The sequence below is a fragment of the Protopterus annectens genome, chromosome 5.part0, assembly GCF_019279795.1.
Source record: "Protopterus annectens isolate FY-2018-M chromosome 5.part0, PAN1.0, whole genome shotgun sequence".
NCBI classification, from domain to species: Eukaryota; Metazoa; Chordata; order Ceratodontiformes; family Protopteridae; genus Protopterus; species Protopterus annectens.
In genome coordinates, this window is record NC_056735.1 from 1,017,445,996 (window position 1) to 1,017,471,173 (window position 25,178).

Below are 25,178 nucleotides of genomic sequence, written 5' to 3' on the forward strand. Positions count from 1 at the left end.
CGGGGTTTACCCCCGAATCATCTCTGTGTCACTGCTGGACAGAGGGACAGCAAACTAATGGGTATAGTATTCTCATCCTAAGGGGTGGTGAAAGCCACACACACTCTGGCTAGGCTTATAAATGCCCTAGGGCAGATAGCCTAGTATGAACCTATGAACCTATGAACATGCAAAATACCCCCAGGCATGTACAGTATGGTAATGGTGGATGTAATTGTTGTATTTGGACAATACATAGTGTGACATACCATCATATACACATTAACAAACACATAAAAGTCAGATCCACATCCAAGAGACCTGGACCTATCAGTGATAACTAACTTGTCCATGTGTCCAATGTATTACAGGTAGGCTGCACACAGCACCTGCATAACTGGGCTGCATAGTGTTATCAGTTACCTGTATGGTTGATGGTGACAGTGGCCACCATACAGTGGTACATGGGACATGTACCAGGGGTACCATGGTGCAATGACAGTATACCCAGCACCCACACCCTACTTTGGATATTGTATGTACTGGAACCCATTATGACACTCTGACATACCCACCTTCACACATTGACTAAGACTGCAATACAACCCCTTGTCCATCCCAAGAGTGCTACTACAGGGATATGCATCTAAGGCACGTGCCACAGGCATAGTAGGGTGATGCATTGTCATGCCTCTCCTATGGGCAGCAACATCACTATCCCTAATACTGTGTGGCAATGCATATTGTAATAGAAGTATGTGGCCTCTCAATGCTGTACCCAACATATATACACACATGCACACATACACCCACTTGCCAGCACTCAGTGGGTATCCCATGCCTATCAACCCATTTGTACAACAGTGTTGCGCTGGTACTGTAAAGGCCAGGTAGCCCTTAGGGAGAGAAATGTAACAAGGTACATGTAATGTCCAGTACAGCAGCAGCCACATCTAACTATGGCAATGGGTGTTGCGGTAGGTGTGAAGGGCCTCAGGGTATTCTCAACTACAGGTGTACTAACACACAGACACTAATATCCTCAGTAATGCACACATACACATTTGTCAGTACTGGGGTGCATCAGTGCAGGTGTTGATTGGTGTGCACCTGGCTATTGTCCATGGAGAGATGGGAAGTGTAGGGGATGTGTGTACAGTGGTATCATGCCATCTGCCATGTGCCAGCAGGCAATCTGTCTGTAGACACCACTATGGTGACCCTCAGGGTGAGAGTGACATGCATCAGTCAATCCTCTGGGTGCTTCTTGCAAATGGCCTGTGAGGTGCACCAGTTGTCATGTATGCAACATGTATTACATAAAATGGTTAGTGTCTTTCCTGGAGACCTGTACCCAAGCATGTTCTGTTGACTGTGGTAGTGTAGTGCAGGTATCAATGGTATGTTTTGCATACAGGGTATTGTGTCCTATATGAGCCAGTTATAACACAGCTGGGCAGACATGTCAGTGTCAGTCAAGCATAGGTTGCTTGTATGTATCCAACCTGGATACCTGGCATCTGCACATCTGTACAGGGACTGACAGACATCAGCTCGCCAACTAGCTATGTAGTAGGATGAATGTGTTGACAGATAGACGTCTGACACTGATAGGTATGCCATTACTACATGATGACAGCCGTCACTGACATGTGCTATACAGACAGTAGTCTACAGTTAATTTCCACATGTCAGATCAGTATCCAGTAGGAAATATATAATGTGACACAGCTCACACACCAGGAACACAACAGTGAGGACTCAGAGTCCATCTATGCATGCAGTGGTGTTTGTTGCCGGTACTACAATTAGCAATCTACTCTTGCTTGGGAAAGCACTGTCAACAGTAGTAACGTCATGATACACTACATGCCAGTGTGACTGCACATAACCTGGGATACTACCCTTGTATGTAACACATTCACATGGATAAGAGTGTTGTACAAGTCATATATACTCAAGTGTCCCAGACAGGAGACTCATTCCCCTTACTACTGTAATGACAGCACATAGAAGCATGTTAGGTACATGACATTACATACAGCTATTACAGACATCATTACCCTGCTATGTTATCAGACTGGGATGTGAGCACTGGTTACCAGGGCTGAGCCATGCTTATCAGGTGTCAGCATTGCTGCAATATAACAGCTGAGCACATTTGCACATTGGTAAGCAAAGCCTACATGGTACAAGTGCCTGTACATTTAACCGTACCTTAGCACCACTTAGATTTGCGCTTAAAGCTGCTCAGAACTGCCTTAATTACTCTGTATCCAACTTCCTTCTTCTTCCCAGCCACAAAATAAATAGCCCTTGAACCCAGGACCCTATACACTATAGTCACAACGGTTAACCATTACGCCATGACAGCTGTGAAGACAGTTGTTGTTTTTCCAAATTATCTGTCAGTAGACATATTGAATAGTATTGAACAATTGCTGTGCCTTCTACAATCGTATAGTACTTGTTAGTGATATTTCTGTTGCATCACATATGTTGTTTTATCTAAATATACACATATCAGATACATACGGTGTGTTACATCTGGGAAGTTATACACAACAGTAATATTTACGCATGACTAGGATATGGATATATACATATACATATGTAGATATATGTCTACATGTACATTCACATATATATTCTATATAGTGCATCATATATATGGCCATTTATAGATTATGCTGTATATATATATATATATATATATATATATATATATATATATATATATATATATATATATATATCCATATATGTGTATAGATATGTATATGTGTATATATCTATTTAGATATATATATATATATATATATATATATATATATATATATATATATATATATATATAAATAAAAATATGGAGTGGAGTCATACCTCAGCACCAATAATCTCAACCTCTTAGTGCAAGCGGATGCCATGAATGTATAGCAGGTATATATGTAGTCTGTTGCTACTGTAACAGATGTTGTCTTAACAGACATGTTGTGTGTGGGTGGTCACATCTGCTATTGACATGTATGCCATTAGTTACTGACAGACATCCTAAGGACATCATAGTACAGTACCACTGATAGCACAGTAATGATACTGTGGACTACAGCAGAGATATGAACAATATATGTGGACAATCTGGCACACTCTGATCAGTCCAGAGATATATACAGATCCCCTTAGTGCAAGACATGTGGACCAGGCCTGACAATGTGAATGTTAACAACCATGTACATGGAAATATCACGTAAATGCTGGACTATATATGCCCACACAGTTTATGCATTCACACACACCTGTCTGTTCTGATACATAATAACTGGAGGTGCAGAGGTCGCATGGCCATACACTACCCAGTAGTGAGTGACATACATCTGTACAGCATCTCACAGCTTTGTCAGAAATACACACCAGTTATAATGGCCCAGCAGCAGTACATCTTGTAAATATCTGGACATAACATCACACTGAGTAGTTACCTAAGCTGCTAGACATGTAACACAGCACTGTGCAAACTACAGGCAGACTGCCACAACACTGGCCTACATTTTGTATGGGGGAATACACATGTACCTGCAAATATAGTAGGCTCTACAGCAATGTCACCGCACAGAGCAACAGACACCTGTGTGAAAGTGCATAACCACAACTAATGTGAACACAGCCACATATGGTACGCAAGCTTAATATTACACTATATGGACTGCTTGATCAACACTATCCTTGTATGTGCCACTCACACACTAACCCTACATATACTGGGTGATGACACAGTGTGGTCCAATGCTTGTCTGTGGTATAGGACATGTGTGTGTTTGGCCCTACAAACATGTGAGCGAAATAGTGTACCATACACTGGAGAAGCATGTAACATCATATAGAACAGGACCAAGAACAATGACATCTACCACAGTCTGTACACAGGCCAAGGTACGTATTCACAATACACATACCGTCAAATATCACCATAAGTACACAGACCCCACTACTGTACACACAACCACAGAATGCCCAGGTTATGTCCTCAGAAATAACCCCTACTATACATAATATGTCTAGCAATATGATATCTGACTGGCTTGTTAACAGGTATGATGTCAATACATACTGGTGTACAGAACATCTGCACCTCTTACTGCATGACATATGTTCAAAGGTTGACAGATGTGCAGCTGGAGCCACACACACTGGGCCAATATTAGTATGTTGCCATGATACCCTCATACATTTACTGTTGTAACAGGGTTTGTTGTGACATATGTCTTATGAGGGATATTAAGTCAGTAACTCTCATGGCTGTCACCATGTACAGGCTGCAATCCTCAGACTATGCTTCTGCAGTTCTAAGATAGGTGAACTGTGAGTAACACAAGCCACATAAAACTCCAAACACTGTCCAGTCTGCAGATAACCCTACAGGTGGGTTTTTTCCTCAAACACATATCACTGTCATGACAGGTATTAAATCATGTAGACCAGCCATTTCCACACAAACCCTGTTAAACCAACATTACTCCAAATGCAGAATAGCACCACTTACATTCTGTAGTCATATCTGGAACACTTACATTCTGTAGTCATATCTGGAATACCCCCCTCCTGTTTGTTGGCCTGTCTCCACAGTGTATGTTGTTAGTGGTATATCCCACTACTATATGTGGTGCTGTTTGCCAAACACCGACATGACGTCCTGCTCACAGTGAATGAAAAGGGCCAATACCCACATGATGCTCCTAGTTATAGGAGTGTGTTTCCATACAATTGACTGTGGGAATGTTACCACAGCTGTCCCACATGCAGTCAGCTAGTGGGGGACTGCAATTCATACAGAGGCCATCAGCTGATCATGAGCATCCCTTACAAAACACAAGCTGCTGCCTAAGCAAAGCAGGTGTACTTCTCCACATCCACCAGAGAGGGAGTGAGGGAGACAGACAGAGATAAAGTAAGACAGGGAGGTGGTGGGAGAGTAAAACATAAGCATTTTTATGTCACACACGTACCCATATGGGGCTTCAAACCCGTGCCTGACTATGTATTGCCATCACATATCTATGCAGTTATTGCATGTGCCACAAAGATGATAGGTTGGGGAAGCTGTCCACAGGTATATTCGATGGTGAGTGACATCTGCAACAGTGATAAAGGAGGGATAAGGTAGGTGTAGTAAACATGCCTGTCCACATGAACAGGTGTCAAGGTCAACACAGCCACACTCTCTCAGGGACTCACATACATTATCACAGTTGGCAGGGTCAAGATTAGACTTCCTATCTAGCGAGTTTGCCACAATACAGTAAAACACAGATATCACATGCACCGCAGGGGTTATCTGGATGATATATAGGCAAAGAGTATGCCAGAGTGTCTGACATCAGAAGGCATGCATCAGTAGGCCAATGGCAGGTGTACTGATTGTGAATGGTGTCCAAAACATTATACTCCACACACATACACTCACACACACACACACACACACACACACACACACACACACACACACACACACACACACACACACACACATGTTGCCAGTACTGACATGCATGGGTGCATTGCTTCATAGGTTTGTAGTGTTTGACTGTGCCATAAGGCTGTACAAAACTAGGAAAAGGGTATACCTTGGCATCACACCACATTAAAATGGTCTGCTGCGTGGCTCAGGGGTGTAGTGTCTGGATTGGCCCACACAGGTGGGTATTGTATTCACCATCCAATCATCTGGATTACTATTGTGGATGGCCAGTGCTGTGCAATGCTTGCCATGTATGTATTCTATAGTCCATGACATGGACGGTGTCTGGGATGTGCACACATCCCACATGCATGTTCTGTGGCATGTGGAAGTGTACCTGGGGTGTCTGGGGCATGTTGTGTACACAGATTGTTATCATCAGATGTGTCATTCCTGGCCTCATGTGGTGGGAAATAACAATGGACACCAGGTTGACCCTGCACCTACACTGACAACATATTACAGGTATTCCCTGGTGTCAGTTGCATCTGTCCATACAGGGCATGTGTATAAGGCATGGTATGTCTTTTGTGGGTTACATTTGCTGGCTCTACAGTTGTAGCAGGTGTCCAGTGTGGAACATAGTGAAGGAGCACTGAATGGAATTATGTGCCTATTGTAGGGATGGCACAGGGTGCCAAGCCCTCTGTAGTCGACTGCAACCACATCATGGTTACTATCTGTGGGCAATATGCAGGGAACTCCCAACATAGTGGTTGTTGCCTAGCTGAGTGTGTTTGTGTATGAGACATGGGTTGAGAGCATTCTCTGGATAATAGAATGTTTGCCTATATTGTTCAGCAGGTCTTGATGTCACATGTAGGGGTATGGATTGTCTACCCTAGCCTCTCTGCTGTTTGACATCTGTTATTCTTGTAAGGTGGACATTGTGACATATAATACGCCCACCATATAAGAAATTTGCAAAACCCACTCCACAATGAATCCTGTTGTTACACACTCACAGCTACCTCCACACAGGATATGGATCAAAAACACACACATACACACCAAGTATCAAAGTTGCCATGTCTGGGATTAGAACTCCTACCTAACTAATACATCACACTACAGCATTTTGCTATTATAGTACACGCCACAGAGATTACTGGGCTACTCTTTCCTCAAAGGTGTATTTTAAAGTGAATGACATCAGCAGGCTTGCCAAAGTAGGGCAATGGAGGTTATAGTGACTGTGAATAGCCTCAAAAGCATTGCTCCCTACACAAACAAGCACACACACAAACTTTTACACTTGCCATGTCTGGGCATAGAACTCCTACCTAACTAGTATATCATACTACAGCATTACACAGTTATAGGATGCATCACGGAAATTACTGGGTCATTCTTTTCCCCAAAGGTGTATTTCAAAGTGAGTGACATCAGCAGGCTTGCCAAAGTAGGGCAATTGAGGTTGTAGTGACTGTGAATGGCCTCAAAAGCATTGCTTCCTACACAGACAAACAAACAAACAAACACAAACATTTACTCTTGCCATCTCTGGGAATCGAACTCCTAATTAACTAGTATATCACACTACAGTATTACACAGTTATAGCACATGCCATGGAGATTACTGGACTATTCTTCCCCAAAGGTGTATTTCAAAGTGGATGACATCAGCATCCCTGTCAAAGTAGGGCATTTGAAATTGTAATGAGTGTGACTGGCCTAAAAAGCATTGATCTCTACACAGACGCACACTTGCCATGTCTGGGATTAGAACTGCTACCTAACTATTATATCACACTACAGCATTACACATTTATAGGACACACCACAGAGATTACTGTGCTACTGCTTCCCCAAAGGTGTATTTCAAGGTGAGGACATCAGCAGTCTTGTCATAGTAGGTCAATGGGGAGTGCAGTGTGTGTGCATTGGCCATAACCCATTCATCTAGAGGCAGACACACAACAAGAGTATATGATAGCTACACCACCACCTTGTTTCTTGTATCAGTTGAGGTGGAGGATGTTGTAACCATGGGGGAGGATTTCAGAATCTGTAATATGGGGTTATAACCATGTTTCTGAAAGGGTGAGAATGTCAGAGTTACAGAGAGAGAGAGATAAGGGCACGAAAAGAAGTAACTTTGTTAGCAATGCTTTGAATATTGAGGGAGAGTATTTTCAAGGTTTTAGGGTTTGAGTTTGAGGAGTTTAGATAGGGGATATAGAGGCAAGGAGGGAGAAAGGTCAGGTAATGTAGTGGAGGTGTTAGACGGGTGAGTATGCGTACCCATGATTGGGTCAGAGGGTGGGTCAGGGTTGGGGTGAATATCACCGGCCTGCAGGAGGCTTAGAAAGGAGAGTTTGTATGCTGTGGTAAGGGGGCTGTAGAAGACAAGTTTGGGTTTAGGTTTTGTGGGGTGAGAGGGAGGGAGAAGTATTTTAAATTTAAGAGAGTTTGAAAGTGAACAAACAGTGAGGGAGCTATTGAGAAGTTTATAGTGGTTAGATGATTATAGTGATTGAGGGAGATAGTAGGAGAAGAGTGGTAGTGGTGATAGTTGGAGTGATAGGAGGTAGTGTAAGAAAGAGTGAGTAGAAGGAAGGAGGTAAGTAGGATGAGTGACATACTGTATGTTGAGTGAAAGAAGTGAGGGTAGTTAAGAGTTAATTAAAGTAGTATGGTGGAGGAGGTAGTACTGAGTGATTGGTTAGCTAGAATTGGCTGGAAGGAGGAAAATGAGTGGCTGTGTGGGTGTGGTTAATTAAAGTGAGTGTATAACTTTGAGGAAAGTCGGGGTGGATGGGAATGGGGTAGGGTAGAGAAACGGCACTGGTTGAACCAGGACTTCTAGAAAACTGTGAGATGAGAAAAAAAAATCAACCAGCCAACCCAGGTCAGTAACTAAAGGCATCCTTTTTTCTATGTAAACTCAAAAACATATTTAGTAGAGCATCAGGGAGGTAAAATATAAAATAAATTCAAAGCTTTCAAAAACTGTATATCTTTGTTACAATAAATGGGAGGAAATAGGGGGCAGGGGTCCAGTAATGTGCAAAGCAGTAGAACTGATGGGAGTATCACAGAGATAAGATTATATTAGACCCACACTGCTCATAGCCTGTTGATAAAAGTAGGACTTGCAGGAGCTTTTTACTGGTTTGTAAGGGGTCCGGTATCTGGGATTGTGTATACAGCCAATTGTTTGGTTTTTTATTTTGTTGGACTTTTGAATGTTGTTAAGGGACAGTAAGGAAAGTGAGAGATATGTTAATATAAAGTCAGGAAAGGATGTAGGTGAAGTAAAAAAAAATCAAAAATATATTGCAGTAGCTCTATGAAAAATAATCCAAAGAAATGTTCCAGTATGATAATAAGTATCTTAACATCACGCCAATTGCTCCAGTTAAGATTAACAAAATATTTCAGTAGGAGAGGGGAGAAGTGAACCATAGTAAAAGAAGGCTACCTGACACATCAGTTCTGTGTCTCTTGGATGTTGAATGTTTATTTTGCATTATGTTTGGAAAATTCAGTGATCCATACCTAGAGGGAATTGTGTTTATAAGCAAAATGACCTGTGTGGAGATCTTAATCACCAAGGTGGAATGCAAATTTGAAAAAAACCTGCAGCATGTTGAGAAGATAACTTAAAAGCATAAAGCCCTGCATGTGAAGGCAGGGGTTTTTAGGGGAAAAACAATGAAAAACAGCAATAAATATGAGAAGGCTGCCAGCCCAGCTAGCTGGAATTTTGTAAATAATTCCATGTTGTTTGTGAATAGTAATATGATTTGTATGCTTTTCTTACAAATGTAAGAAAACTATATGCTATGTGTATGTTAGTCTACTGGTGCAGAAGTATGTGTTGAACTGTATGTTCTGTACTGAGCTTCAAGAATATAGCTACACTGTACCCTTCTGGAAAAGAGCAGAAATTTGTATAAACAGTATGCCTATGCAAATGTATGTTTTAATGGTAAAGGCTGGGACATACAGAGTTAACTTGAAAACCCTCAAGAAAAGCCAATAGTTTTATGATGCTGTTTAGCTCAGCTAGGAGACAGAATGTCTACAGCTATGAGTACTTTCTATTGTCTGGAAACAGAAATAATTACAGGTTTCAAATGTATAAGTGTTTAACTGTTTTATGACTTCCAGTTCTAGGCAAACTTCTGATAGATAAGTATTGTTGACAGAGAAGTGCTAAATTTTTAAGTTTCTGTTAGCCTGGGAACTGAAGGCAGAGGCGAGAAAGAATGATGTAATCTTAGATAACACAGCAGTAATGTTTGATAGAAATGTAAGAACTATCTCAGAGAGTGAGTCAGTGCATTTTGCATCTTGTCTTTGGACCTGAAACATCTATCTTCAGCACTTCCCATCTGCATTGGCTTTGGTCTGTAAGTAAGACTTAGATCATAGTATCTCTCTTAGAGATAGATAGGAATATAGTAAGATTAGGTTAGATGTTTTCTGTATTTATTTGACACTGTCCAGCAAATTTGTTTTAACATATTTCCTTTGATTCTGAACTCTGTTATCACTGTATTGAGTTATTGAGTATTGACTTGTTCTTTTATTATTTATTATTAAATATATTTAAAAATGTTAATTATGGCTGGTTTGTTTAGAGATGTTTAAACTCTTAGAGTATTTGTATGTGTATTTGGTGACACTGTATAGGCCACTCCTAAATAGCCTTAAAAGTTTTGGTCACGCTTCCCGTTTGGAAAATAGTAACATTACACAGTAGGAATGGACACCCTTTGGTAAGGGCCTTATAGTAGCTGATAAGTAAGAGTAGTTGGTGGCAGCTGTTACTACCTTATAGTCTAGGCAGAAGGGGGCATAGCTAGTAAACCTGTGCTAGCCTTCCCCAGTAGTGCTTGTGTGTTTGTATAGAAATCAAATCCCAAAATGTGTGTATGTGTCAGTTACTTGGGCAGGGACACGAAGCACTGGTTCGACAGTGAGGGTGCTGGAGGTTTTGGCTTGACCACTCGGTTGAGATCTTAACCCTATAGCTGTGTCAGTGGGGAGTCTTATTGGGGCTCTGGAGAGAGAGGGAGAAACCAGCCCCAGACTGATTGTGATCTCTGTGTGCTCTTAAAGAAAACTGTAATTTACTGTGTGTGTACTTGTTATCCTCCTAATGTGCACATCCCTCACTGGTGCATGTGGTGAGGATTGAGGCTCCTTGATTACTGGGCCAGTGCATGGGTGTCAGATATTAATTGTTTGGCAGTGGTAGGATAGCCACATCACATATTAATTGGTCGACAGTGGTGTGATAGCCACATTACATATTAATTAGCTTGTAGTGGTGTGGATATTGAATTCCTGTAGCTTGAGTACAGTGATCACTGAAGGTGCCTGTACTCTAAATTAGCAACACAGTGAATATTCAGAGTTCATATCACAACTGTTTTATTTTTTTTTTGTTAGCTTAGTTAGTCAAGGAGAGCGGACAAGCATGTTAGCAAAGGAGTATGGCAAGCTGACAAGGACCCAGTTGGCTGAGATGTGCCAGGCTAAAAGACTGGTGTATGGCAACCTGACTAAGGCAGACATGATTGCAGCTTTAGTCACAGCTGCATCAGAGAATAGCAGCCAAGAGGATGATCAGACTGGCCATGGAGATGTACAACTCTCAGAAAATGGACAGCTCAACCTTTCCACAGAGGACGTAAAAGTCCATCTGGAGGTAAAGAGACTTGAGCGAGAGGCCAAGCATTTGGAAATAGAGTCAGCAGAGACAGTGAGGTGTCTAGAGACTGAGGAAAATGAGAAGCTGCTACACCTGGAAGCTGAGGAGAAGAACAGGTAGAGGCAATATGAAAAGGAGATGCTGACTCTTCGTCAGAGTCATGGAGGTAATGGGGAAGGGAGTAACTGAAGCCCAGAAGCAACAAAGGTCAGTACATTTCTTCCACAATTTACAGAGGAGGATAATTGTGATAGTTTCATTCATATGTCTGAGAGGGTATGCAAACAGTATAATGTTGACCAAAGGCTCTGGGTATGGTTCCTGACCCCCTTACACCATGGTAAAGCTGTAGTTGTTCTTTCCAAATTGTCTGATAATGACTCCTTAAATTATAATGATGTAAAGAATTGTTTTCTAGAATATTTTAAGTTAACACTTGAAAATTACAAGAAAATGTTTTGTGAGCATAGATGCAATGCAGATGAATGTGTGTGTGTGTGTCTGTGTGTGTGTGTGTGTGTGTGTGTGTGTGTGTGTGTGTGTGTGTGTGTGTGTGTGTGTGTGTGTGTGTGTGTGTGTGTGTGTGTGAATATGTTGCTGAATTAAGCAATTATTTTCATAGATTGGTGAGTGGATGTCAGATCATCACTTTTTAAGGGCTGGCAGACCTTTTGATGAGGGAACAAGCCCTTAGTACTTTGCCTGAGGACATGAGAATCTGGTTAGCTGATAGACAATGCTGTACTGCAGATGATTTGGGAAAGAAGTGAGACCTAGACCTATACCTAGCAAGCAGGGCATCACTACACAGGAATGGAAAACCCAGTGCTGCTCATGGATTTAAGAAAACTCATGGTGGGCAGCTCAGACTACCCCAACAGAGTCTGTCAGTAGAATGGGAAGCCACTAGTCCAGGTATACATCCAGGACCAAGGGTTAAATGTTTTAAATGCAAGCAGTGAGGCCATGAAGCATATAAATGTACCTGGAGGCAAGGTGGGGAACAGAAGTTGGGAGAACCATTAAGTGGGAATGACATAATGCCAACACTAGATTGTCTCGAGGCAGCAAGGGTACCAAAATACCACAAGAGGTTATATCATATCTTAGTGAAGGGAAAGAGACCATGGCTAAGAGAGACACAGTCTCTGAACTAACCATTGTGAAGCCTGCAATGGTTACAGAGGAGCACAACTTGCTTGGGAAACCTACTCCAGTCAGAGCTTTAGGAGAGACCCCATTACAAATACCTTTGGCTAGGGTTCACCTTGACTGGGAGGGTGGAAAATGAAGCCAGCAAGTAGGTGTGTTTGATGATATCCCTGCAGATGTCCTGATAGTTAATGATTTTGATAATGCCGTACCATGTGTGCATGCAGTTACACGAAGTCAGGCTTGGAGACAAGCATGTGAGTGTGGTAGCCTGGGGGAGACTCAGACAGACCGCAGACCTAGGGTTGCAAGCATATGATATGACAGTGCAGCACTGCAGTGGGGTTAGCAATGCCAACACAGATGGGCTCTCAAGACAGGGAATGGGGTAAGGTATTCACAGTTAGGCTCAACCCTCTCAAGCAATGTTTCTCAAGGGTCACTTGAAAAACTAGCTTGAGTTTTCAGGGTGGGAGGGATTGTGAAGGCAGCCAGCCCAGCTAGCTGGAATTTTGTAAACAATTCTATGTCGTTTGTGAACAGTAATATGATTTGTATTCTTGTCTTACAAATGTAAGAAAACTATATGCTATGTGTATATTAAACTACTGGTATGTGTTGAACTGCATGTTATGTACTGAACTTCAAGAATGCAACCACAGTGTACTCTTCTGGAACAGTGCAGAAATGTGTACAAACTAAATGCCTATGTAAATGTATGTTTTGATGGTAAAGGCTGGAACATACAGAGTTAACTTGCAAACCCACAAGAAAAACCAAGAGTTTTGCAATGGTATTTATCTCAGCTGGGAGACAGAATGTCTATAGCTAGGAGTTCTTTCTATTGTCTGGAAACAGAAATAATTACAGGTTTCAAATGTAAAAGTGTTTAACTGTTTTAAGACTTCCAGTTCTAGGCAAACTACTGAGAGATAACTATGTTTGCACAGATGTGCTAAATTTTTAAGTTTCTGTTCACCTGGGAACTGAAGGAAGAGCTGACAAAGAATGATGTAATCTGAGATAACCCATTAGTAATGTTTGATAGTAATTTAAGATCTACCTCATAGAGTGAGTTTGTGCATTTTCTATCTTGCTTTTGGACCAGAAACATCCATCTTCAGCACTTCTCATCTGCATTTGATTTGCTCTGTAAGACTTAGATCATAGTATGTCTCTTAAAGATAGATAGGCATATAGTAAGATTAGCTTAGATGTTTTCTGTATGTATGTGAGACTGTCCTGCAATGGAGTTTTTAAATACTTCCTGTGATTCTGAACTCTGTTGTCACTATATTGAGTTATTGAGTATTGTCTTGTTCTTTAATTATTTATTATTAAATATATTAAACCTTTTAATTGTGGCTGGTTTGTTTAGAGATGCATATCTATTTGGTGACCCTGTATAGAACACTCCTAAATAAACTTAAAAGTTTTGGTCACACTTATCATTTGGATAATAGTAACATTACACAGTAGGATTGGGCACTTTTTGGTAAGGGCCTTATAGTAGCTGATAAGTAAGAATGGTTGGTGGCAGCTGGTACTACCTTATAATCTGAGCAGAAGGGGGCATAGCTAGTAAATCTGTGTCAGCCTTCTACAGGATAGTCAATGTGTTTGCATATAAATCAAACCCCAAAGTGTGTCTGTGTGTGTGTGTGTGTGTGTGTGTGTGTGTGTGTGTGTGTGTGTGTGTGTGTGTGTGTGTGTGCGTGCGTGTGTGCGTGTGTGTGTGTGTGTGTGTGTGTGTGTGTGTGTGTGTGTGTGTGTGTGTGTGTGTGTGTGTGTGTGTGTGAGCTACTTGGGCAGGGACATGAAACACTGGTTGGACAGAGAGAGTGCTGGAGGTTTTGGCTTGACCACTCGGCTGAGATCTTAACCCTATAGCTGTGCCAGTGGGGTGTCTTCTTGGAGATATGGAGATAGAGAGAAAACCAGCCCCAGACTTGACTGTGATCTCTGTGTGCTCTTAAGGGAAATTATACTTTACTGTGTGTATACTTGTTATCCTCCCAATGTGCACGTCCCTTGTTTGTGTGAGTGGTGAGGATTGATGATCCTTGATGACTGTGCCAGAGCAGAGGCATCACAAAATATTTGACTGTTTGCAGCAAAAGGCTAACTATGTGGAACATGTAGTGTAGTAGCAGGAACATTTGATTAAACAATTGCATGCATGCAGAGAAACCTTATTACAGTAGCAGCAGGATTTAAAATGCAAAAGACAGAGGGAAAAGTTCAGAGTCATCAGAATGAGAGACAGGCTGGGGAGCACAGAAACAATACGATATGTAGACTTATTGCAAGCAACTGAAGGAATTGACTTGCTAAATAAACCAACTGACAGAAAACAAAGGGTTGGCAGTTTTTTTTAGAAATGCTGACACACTTAGTTATTTAATTGTCATATGCCATATTTGAAGTAGGAAGGAACAGATTGTTAAGAAACCCAGTAGAAGCATGTTAATAGCTGCATAGAGATAGCTGTACCCACCAGGAAGAAGTACAGAACTAACTCAAAAAAGAAGCCATCCTGGTGGAATCACAAAATCAGTAGGCTGTATAACAGGAAGAAGAAAATCATGGCAAAATTAGAAGGTGCAGCACCCAGCAAGATAAAAGGATTCTCATCAAACTAAACAAAACAATTTAGAGGACAAATAAAGTCTGCCAAAGCCAATTTTGAGGTATGTTTGGCCTCCCAGACCAAGGACAACCACAAAGCATTCTTTAGCTATGTCTGCAACTTCAAAGGCAATACACTTGCGTGCAGAGCTCATTGTAAATGGAGCCACCTATACTGAGCCAGAAGATATAGCAAACCTCCTGGCTGATAAATTCAGTTCCAACTTTACCCCTCTCTCCTCCTCAAACTTCCTTCAGGAAATATTATCAAATATAACTCCCCCTACTTTCACTCAGAAACAGGTCCTTAATATTTTCTTTAAGACGAAGAACACTGCATCAGTGGGCCCTGACAGTATCCCAGGATGCCTTCTAAATGGCATGAAATATGACTTATCAGGGCCTCTGGACTTACTATCTAACTGTAGCCTCGAAACAGGCTTCATACCTCATGAACGGAGAAAGGCAACAGTCATCCCTCTGCACAAAGGTGGGTCATCTACAGACCCTGGAAACTACATGCCCATAAGTCTCACTAGTCTTATATGTAAAGCCATGGAATGAATTATCATGGAGATGATCAACAGAGGTATAGTAAACCTCCAGACTCTGTTCCCAACCCAGTTTGATTTCAAGGGCAGATCATGCCTACTCAACCTGTTAGACTTCATTGAGAAAGTTACCAAAGCAATGGATGAAGGAAAAATCATTCACACTGCCTACCTTGACCTGGCCAAGGTATTTGACACAATACCCACTTGGGCATTGTTGATAACCTCAAGAGGTTAGGTACAAACTTGCATGTCACCCGATGGATAGCCAACTGGCTCACAGACAGGACCCAGAAAGTTAGAAATTGGGAAACCACCTCTACAAAGAGGGCAGTCACAAGTGGAATCCCTCAGGGATCAGTGCTTGGACCGCTCCTTTTTGGCATTTACTTCTCAGAAGTCAAGGCCAATGTCAGTGGTCTCTGGCTAATTAAATTTGTAGATGACTGCAAATTAGGAGCTGTCACTGAATCTCACACTGACACAAATGTTCTCCTGGAGGGGCTGACAAAGACAAACTGGTGTCAGAGCCATGAACTAAAACTAAATGCCAAGAAATGCACAATAGTATTGTTTGGGAAGTCATCCATCCCTTGTAACTATCATACTTGATGACGCACCCTTTAGAGTTGACCAAATAGTCAGGACGTTAGGGACACATATAGATAGTAATCTAGCCTTTGACCATTACGTGTCTACAGTAGTGAAGAAATTATTTTATGTTGTGCAACTTATAAACAAAGGTATGGCATCTAAGTTCAAGGAAGTTATTGTTCCACTGTATTCGGCATTCATCATACCTATCATTGAGTACAATGCCCCCTTTGGTATGTACCTAACCAAGCATATCCAGCAATTGGAATGTTCACAGAGGTTCCTCACTAAAATAATACAGAGCATAAGTAAAATGTCTATGCAGACCACTTCAAGGCCCTATCCCTGTATTCTGTCTCTTACAGGCTTGTGAGCGGAGATCTATGCCCTGCATACAGGACATTGTCAGACCCCACTCTGATGGACCTCCTGCATATGAACAAAACAAACATCACAAGAATTACCCATTCTAAAGACACAAACATTGCCTGTAATACAAATATGACCTGCTGGAGAGAGAGGTATGAATCCCAGAGACTACCCTGCCTATGGAACAGGCTCCCCATGCATGTGAAGCAGAGTTCCTCCCTAACCCAATTCAAGTGCAACTTGGACAATTGGATTGGAAACCAGAAATTCATCCCTGGTGTGGCACCTATGTCGCTAATGGACACAGGTAACCTTTAAATGGTTCATCTCCCAGGCCCATGCTTACACTTATCAGGTATATCAGAATTTGCCAGATATTTGGGATGTATGGCTAGGCTTAAAAAGACTTGTGGTCATTAGCCTAGTAAACACATATGAACCTATGAACCCATACAGGCTTTGTAACGGGTGGTTGTAGGAATTAAATAGTTGATAATTTTGCACTGTAGATTTAACTGAAATAAAAAATGTTTGCTTACAACAACCAAGAATTCAAGAAAAGAAGAAGCAGCAGTATTTCTGATATATCATGCAATACTAAAATACTAAATTTCATTTGAATAGGAAATGTCTTTGGGGTAAGAATGAAGCAGAAGCAATACAAATACAGAGATGTGATAGCACAGAAAATAACTGGTGGTTTGGGGAAAGAGAAGATTCCCCTGCAAGTGCTGCAAATGCCTTAAATGCTTTAAAAGGCACAGCAAACAAAAAATGCCTGGTAATCTTGTGAGCACTGAGCAAGCACAGCAGACCAGACATGGTATCACTGATTGAAAGGGGTAACAGAATGCAAAATGTAAGGCATCGAATGATGCAGGCGGTTAACCAGAGCAAGGACATAAAGACATCTGACACAAGGAGGTAGAATTATAAACAGAAACATAGATACACTGAGAACTGTGACCCAAAAGAGAGGTGTAGGAGTCATGAGGCAGATTTAAAACAGATATCACAGAATGGAGAAGTCTGGGGAGATATTTGAGAGTTAGGAACTCCAAAAGGGGAGGAGGAAGGCAGAATTAGGACCAGAAATGAATGTTATGAAGAGATGTGGCAATGGGAAGTAGAAGACAGAGCTTCTTTCAGACCACCACAAGACAGAGGTACCATGGACAGGTGGGTGAAATGAACACTAGTTTGGCGAGGTCGATATGATGTCCTGTGAGTGGCTAAGGACGCATTTTAAATAGAAACAGTGGTGCTTCGATAAGGTGATAGGTAATACTGCTTTATTATCTTCTTTACTGTCTTTGTTTATATTTTATGCAATCCAGCCTGGTAGTTTGTTAATAAAATTATGTGTGAAATTTGGAAAATACAGGAACAATAATTACAGTTCTGCAGGATCTGAGCAGTGTTTGAACTTGAATACTTGAAAAAGATACAAGAGAGCATTGTATGAAAATACTGCAGTAGTCAAAACACATAGTTTTTATAGCTGATATACATTGGCTAATGCTTTTCAATGGTGGATTATAATGGTGAATGTACTTTTATATACATGTGCATGAAACCAACCCACTCTATCACTATTAGCTGTGGTAGACTGCCGAACTTATACCGTGAATGAGCATGAGCATGCTTAGGGCACATTAAGTGCTGTGTTATGTCATGCAGGATAATCTCAGGGGCTGGCAAGGAGAGTAATGAGGCATATATCAGCTGGTACTGGACTTTAATATAATGGTGTGGCTATATTTTTCGATAAACTCAAAAAGTAAGTTTCTGAATCAACAGGTGGAGGGAACTCTGAGCTCATCAGCCACTAACTGGCGGTAGTGATGGCAGTGCATTAAATGGTCAGGGGAGTCTTGGTCAGGACCTTACTGACCTAAACCTAGCAAGGGGGTACACATTAGGGAAGGTAGGGAGTAATGAGGCTTAAAAAGAGAAAATGTAAATAAAAAACAGGAATTTTATGGGGATTAATGACCTGATAAAGAGGGATAGAGTGTTAATGAAGTTGAAGGGGGAGGAGCTAGGTTTAATGATTTTACAGGTGATTATGTTTATAGATTAATACTAGGCTACCTGCCCTTGTAGGTAATTTTAAGCCAAGCCATTTACCCGATATGAGAATCAAAACCTGCACCTTGAGGCCGTAAGGTAAATACCTTAATCACTATGAAAATAAAAATAATGAAGCAGGAATGCACACACGGAATTTTAATGTAGAATTAAGTGCTTTTGTCAGTCGTACACTTTAGACTTCATCAGAATCAAAAAACAAGTACGCAATATCATCTTTAAATAACAAGTGAACAACCAATAGCTCATAATCAATAAAATTCAATTAATTAAACATTTAATTATTTAAAGCAATCAGTTCACATTCAGTATACCCATATTATACAGTGAATTATAAAGGTGTATAGCTTAACCTAGGTAATAAAAAAAATAATCTCAGACTATGTATTAACTGTGCTTAAAAAATGAAAAATAAAAGATGACTAAAGCCAGTTACAAATTAAAGAAACATTAAAGCATTAAAGAAAAAAAAAATAGCTTTAATTTTCAGGACTCTGGATATGGAGGTAGACTCATTAATACCAGGGGGCTGGGTGAAGTTACATTTTAACTGCCACCTTAGTTCCCTATATTCTAAAAACAAGTCAACTGCTCCCCCCCAAAAAAAACTAAATCCACCTGGTCTTTTGCCATAAATTTAAAATTCTGTGTAGAGTATTTCATAACATGTTTGGCCAAGGCATTGGTGTCATTATGTTTTTGAATATCATAAAGGTGCTGATAAATTCTAGTCTTAAACTTGTTTACATTTTTTCGATATAAAAACTATCACACTGTTGGCACTGAGCTAAATAAGCAATCAAACCTATGACACCGTTTTATCAAACATTACCCAGAAACTGAAATTGAGTTCCCTTCTATAATGTACTTACAATAGGAACAATGACCACATTTTCTCATCACCCCATCCTCTAACTCCCTGTATCCTGATTCAAGAATATTTTTGAAACATGATCCTTTTCTATAAACTATTAAAGGTCGATCTCCCATTTTTTCTCATTGCATATTTTCTTTAAGGTTATGTACTTTTATAATTCACTGTATATTTTTTGACTCTTTTGATTCTGATGAAGTGTAAAGTGTATGACTGACAAACGTGCTTAATTGTACATTTAAATTCTATGTGTGCCTTCCTGTTTCAATCTTTTTTGTTTTCAAAGTTTGTACGAGTCTGTTATTATATAATAATAACCACTATGCCAACTTCCCTCTCTGAAGTTAAGACATCAAGAGTTAGAAAAGTTATTAAAATAATAGTACAATTGGTTAAAATCAAGTTGTGCAAAAGTAGGTGGTGGAAAGAGTGCAAATTTTAAGTAGCTCTTTTAAAAAAATGGAAGACTTAGACAGTGAAGGAAGTTAAATATGAAGAAGGCTGATGGGTGGCACCCAAGTGCCTATGAGGGGACACAGTATAACTGTTTCTATGGGCCTAGTGCAGACGGGCCCACATCTTTCCATAAATGTCTGAAAAATTTCCTGCATCTAGAGAAAGAGAGAGAGAGAGAGAGACAGAATAATCATGAGGGTAACTTCATTGCGGTCTTACAGCCCAAAGTGAAATGAAAGGAAATTTGAAGTAGATGAATTTTACAGTTACAGTCAAAAAGTTCTTCTGACAGATGCGTCAGGAGACACTGTTAGATGCATGGCATGAATTAAGAATAGAAGAAGCAGAGTTTACATTTTCTAGGTGTGAAATGAAACAATTAAGTAGGTTGGACAGATTACTGGTGGATGGGAAAATATATGTATATTGTGGAGAAAGAATCCTAACAGACCATATAATTGTTAAAATGAGCTGGAAAGTAAGAAATCCGACAGCAGGAGGATGGGGACAGAATCCTGGTCCCTGGAGGAGGAGGAGAGATGGAACAAAATCTACAAGGGATGTGTTCATGGAGATGGTAGACTTAAATCAAAAATGGCAAGAGAAAATTGGGAATTTGTGAACAGATGGGGTGAAAGATGCCTGAGGGGGTAACATAATACTTAAAAGAGGAAGAATGAGAAATGAAAGCATGCAGGAAGTGATGGCTGTAGACTTAGGCTTAGAGAGTTGCAATGTCTTGAAAAAAAGCAGTAGAAGCTTAAGATATAAAGAGGCAAGAGAAACAGCATTAAGGGGCTGGTTGAAGGAATATCAGGAATCTAAAATAAAAGCTGAGATGGCAGAAAAGGGAGAGACAGAATAGTAGTAAGGTGAGAGACAGACATCAAGATGTTTATGTGGAGGATCAAAGATCAGAGAAAGAAAGCTTGAATCGTTTCAGTGGGAGACTAAAGGGGAGAAGGAAACCATATGAGTGAGCAAATAAGGACAGACTTTTGATGTTATTACGCTGAGCTTTGTAAAAGAAAAGACCAGCCTAAGTTGCATTGGTTCATAGCTGGAAAAAATGCATGTTGTGTGAGAGGGAGCAACAGAGAATAGGTTTGCCAATTATAAAAGGGAAGGTAATTTAGGGCATTAGGCATCTGAAAGAGAGTAAAACAAGTGGACTAGATGGACATCCCATTGATTTATATGAAAGAGTGGGCTTTTATGTAAGCAGTGCAGTGACAGATCTGTTCAATAACATTACGGAAAAGGGATATTAACCGAGTCTATAGAACAGGCAACAGCAATACTCTTATATAAATGGAAAGTGAAATAGACATATGGCAAACATTGCCTCTGGTAGTGTGCTAGGGCTTTATTATCACCTACAAAAGTGACTGGTGATTATAATTCATATCAAGCAGATGGAAAGATGTTCGGTGCTCCATGAAAAGATGGGGATGGGGACTAATTGGAGCTTAAAGCTTATAAAACAGTAGCTGAGATTACAGACCAGATTTGGGCAGATCTGAATGTAAGGATAGTGAAAATATTAGATTCATGGACAGGTAGATTTACCACACTTGGGGTAGAAAAGAAATAGTTCAGACAATGATTCTTCTGCATATAGTTTATATTGGGTGGCATTTACCAATCAGCCCTGTGAATGAAATTATAGGAGCTATCCAACTAGTTTGTGACAGGTTTGTGTAGAATAGAAAAAGAGGAAGGATCATGAAGAAAAGAATTAGGGCTCAATGGAAAGCTGGAAGTTGGAGTAAGTTGAATTTTATGCATTATGTGACCTTTGATTATAATGTGCAAATGCTGAGTGGTACAAAGAATAAAAATTTGGAATAGGTTGTTTTGAAACAGGGCTGGAAGACTGAGAGTGGTAAGACAATGAGCTTGGGACTGACAATATGATTCATCAGTTGCAAGATTATCAGCTGTAGTTCTTAGATGAATGGGGCTAAGGTATTAGGTAAGTATGGTGATGCTTCCCTAAGAATCTGAAGGAGAGTCAGACAATTTCAGAAGAATAAGTTATTAGAAAGGAGAGGGGCCTATGAGATGAAAGTTAATAGAATGGCTGTGTTTCCAAGTTGTCAAAGAGAAATATAATTTAGAGAAAGGAGACTGGCTGTTTTATCAGGAGAGTCTGAGAACTAATAGTCAGAGTACTTTGAGGGGTAAATGTAAAAAAAAAAACAACAAAAAAAGATTAGTGTAAAGGTACAGGAGGAGAAATAGTGAATTATGGAGTTGGCTTAATTGAAAAAAATGAGAACCAGGTAAACAAAGGGAAGAACTGTTACCACTTGCAGTCAACTGGGAAAAGGGGCAGTGGGGTAAAGAGGATGAAATACATGCAGAAGAATAGTTTTATGCGGATATTAAGAGGTTGGCCCTTTTGGTATTCAGTATAGAATGATGATGCAGAGGTAGAACATATCCCCTGTAAAATTACACTGAGAAGGATGGTATCCATCAACAGAATGATTGAGATATGGGGAGGAAAATACAGATTAGTTGCACATAGGGTGGACATGTAGAGGGGTTTCACCACTGTGAAGGGGACATCAGTGTTCAGGAGTAAATTTCTGGGGACGACTATCCCAGATTGCATGACTTACTCCATTTTTGGGATGCATAAAGAGAAGAGATAGGCTGCAGAAGATAGATGATAACTTCAAACTGGTCTCAAAGAAGTAAGACAAATGAAGGCTAAGGCTTGATAATGGGGGTCTACAAGTTTATACAGAAAAAGTCACAAGAATCTGGATTCAAAACCTCTGGTGGAGAAAAGGGATTAGTTTTCAGGAAGGTATGAGGGGGCATTTGGTGATGGGCAGAGGAAAGAAGCAACAATAAGTGAAGAAATGGGTGACATAGTTTTAGTGTAATAAGAATGGTAGCCTAAGTACAGCTAAAGGGATCACCAGAGATAAGGTACACTGTTCCCAAACAGAGGTAGCCTTCTGAGTAGCTGAGAAGTGGGGAAGTGGAGTACACATATATATCCTAGATTCTGCATATAGTACTTAATACAGCCCAAAATGTGTAAGGAGGAATAAGAAGAAAGAAAGGAGGATTTTGTATGATCGTCCTCAAGAAGAACAGCAACACCCACACATAATATCATATCTATAATATAGTCTAAGAAGGAAGCCAACATGGGAATGGAGAAAGAATATTTTACCAATTTATTTATTTATTTTATTTATTTTGCATTTGTTAACCGGTTTGATCAAGCTGGGTAAGAATGTGCCCTTTTTCAGTGGAGACCCGAGGGGAAAAGCCCCAAGCAGAATACAACTAGACACAAGTTTATAATAATACAGAGCAAAACAATATCATGAACACAATGAATAAGAAAAACAAATAGTGCACTCAATGGAATTAAACATAGCTATATACAAAAATATAATAATAAGGGTGCAAAAGCAAAAACAATGGTAATAAATTCAACAGGTATGCAGTAAGGGAATTAAGGTTATAGGTAATCATTTGAAAATAATATTGCATTATTAGATTAGTGGCTAGAAGGAGAAATTGTGCATGTGCAGGGGGCCTCAGATCTGAGGAAGAAACTAGTGCAGGAGTAAAAAAAAAAGAGAAAACGTGTATGTACAAGGGACATCAGATCAGAGGAAGAGATGGTAAAGAAGAAGGTAGTAGAGGAGGGATGTAGTGAACTAGGGGGAGGGTGTAGAAGGGAGAGCATATAGATATAGTAAGTTATAGAAATAGGAAAGGTCTTATAGATCAGACATAGTGGTAAAGTGGGTATAGGGAGAGGGAGGGGTTAAGTAGGGTGGTTGCAGGTACATATATTTGGTTGTTATGGAGATACAGTATCAGGTCATGTTTGAAGTTAGAATGGAAGGTATGGCTTCTGATTTGGAGTGGAAGATTGTTCCAAATAAGGGAAATGGAGTGTTTATAGAGTAATTTATCTATGTTCTTATTGGGTCTATAGACTTTTAGCAAGTGTTTATCGGAGATGCGAAGGGTATGGGGAGGGGTGTACCGGGAGATCAGGTTGGACAGAAATGGACAGTCAGAGTTAGAATTAAGAATTGTAAAAGCTTGGATTAGCTGACTTTTGGCCAGAAGGTGTGGGAGTTCATGCCAATGTAGTTTTGTGAGTGCTGTGCAGTGATGGGATTTATAGGAGCTGCTGGTGACAAATCTAGCAATTTTGTTGTAGGTTTGGTCAAGCTTTGCCAGCAGGTTATTTTGTAGATTAGAAAATAGAGGGGAGCCATAGAGGAAGGCAGGGAGGAGATATGATTGGGCTAGCAGCAGTTTTGGCCAGGAATTTGTTATTTCTGCAAAGCAAGCCCAGTTTTTGGTGTGTTTTGTTTATGGAATGAAGTATGTGGTGGTCTAGTGGAGGTCTAGTTTGAGCTGGTCATCTATGATGACACCCAGGAGTTTAGTGTCTGAGTCTGGTCTTATGATGGTGCCATTTAGAGAGGATAAGAGAAAGCTGGGTTTGTGGTGGGCTAGAGTTTTAGGCAGGAATAATAAGAGCTTAGTTTTAGAGGGGTTCAGAATGAGTTGATTGTTCGTGAGCCACTTCTCAACAGAATGAAATGGAGTTTGGGTGGAATGGTGGAGGTTGTTGATAGAGTCAGAAATTGAGATCAGAGTTTAATCATCTGTGTACTGAATGATAGAGGGGAGGTTACAGGCAGTGTGTAGGTCATTGTTGAAGAGATTGAAAAGGAGGGGGCTGATAATTGAGCCTTGAGGAACACCTTTCTGAACTCCAGAAAGGGTGAGAAGGAATTTAGCCATTTAACTGCGTGTAGGTGATTGGACAGGTAACTTGAGAACTAATTATGAGTGGAGATGGAAATGTTCAGCGAAAGTTTATGAAGTAGAAGGTTGTGAGAGACAGTATCAAAAGCCATTGAGAGATCTAAGAAAAGGCAGGACATGAGTTTGTTATTGTCTCTGGCCTCAGCTACTGTATGTGAGAAGGATAAGAATGCAGTGTTAGTACTGTGTTTGGGTCTGAACCCATGCTGGGTGGTGGTTAAAAGATTGTTTTGAGTAAGGTGAGAAAGTAGTTGAGAATAGATACACTTTTCAAGAATTTTGGAGAGAGGAGAAAAAATAGCAATGGGATGGAAGTTAGATGGTTGTGTGGAGTTACCTCCTTTATGTAGTGGGATAGTGTAGTATTGCTTCCAAACTGAGGGGATAGTGGATTCTTGGATTGAATGGTTGATTAGAATGGTGATGAGAAGGGCAGTAAAGTTAGCAGCAAGTTTAAGGAATTGGGGTGGTAGGTTATCAGGG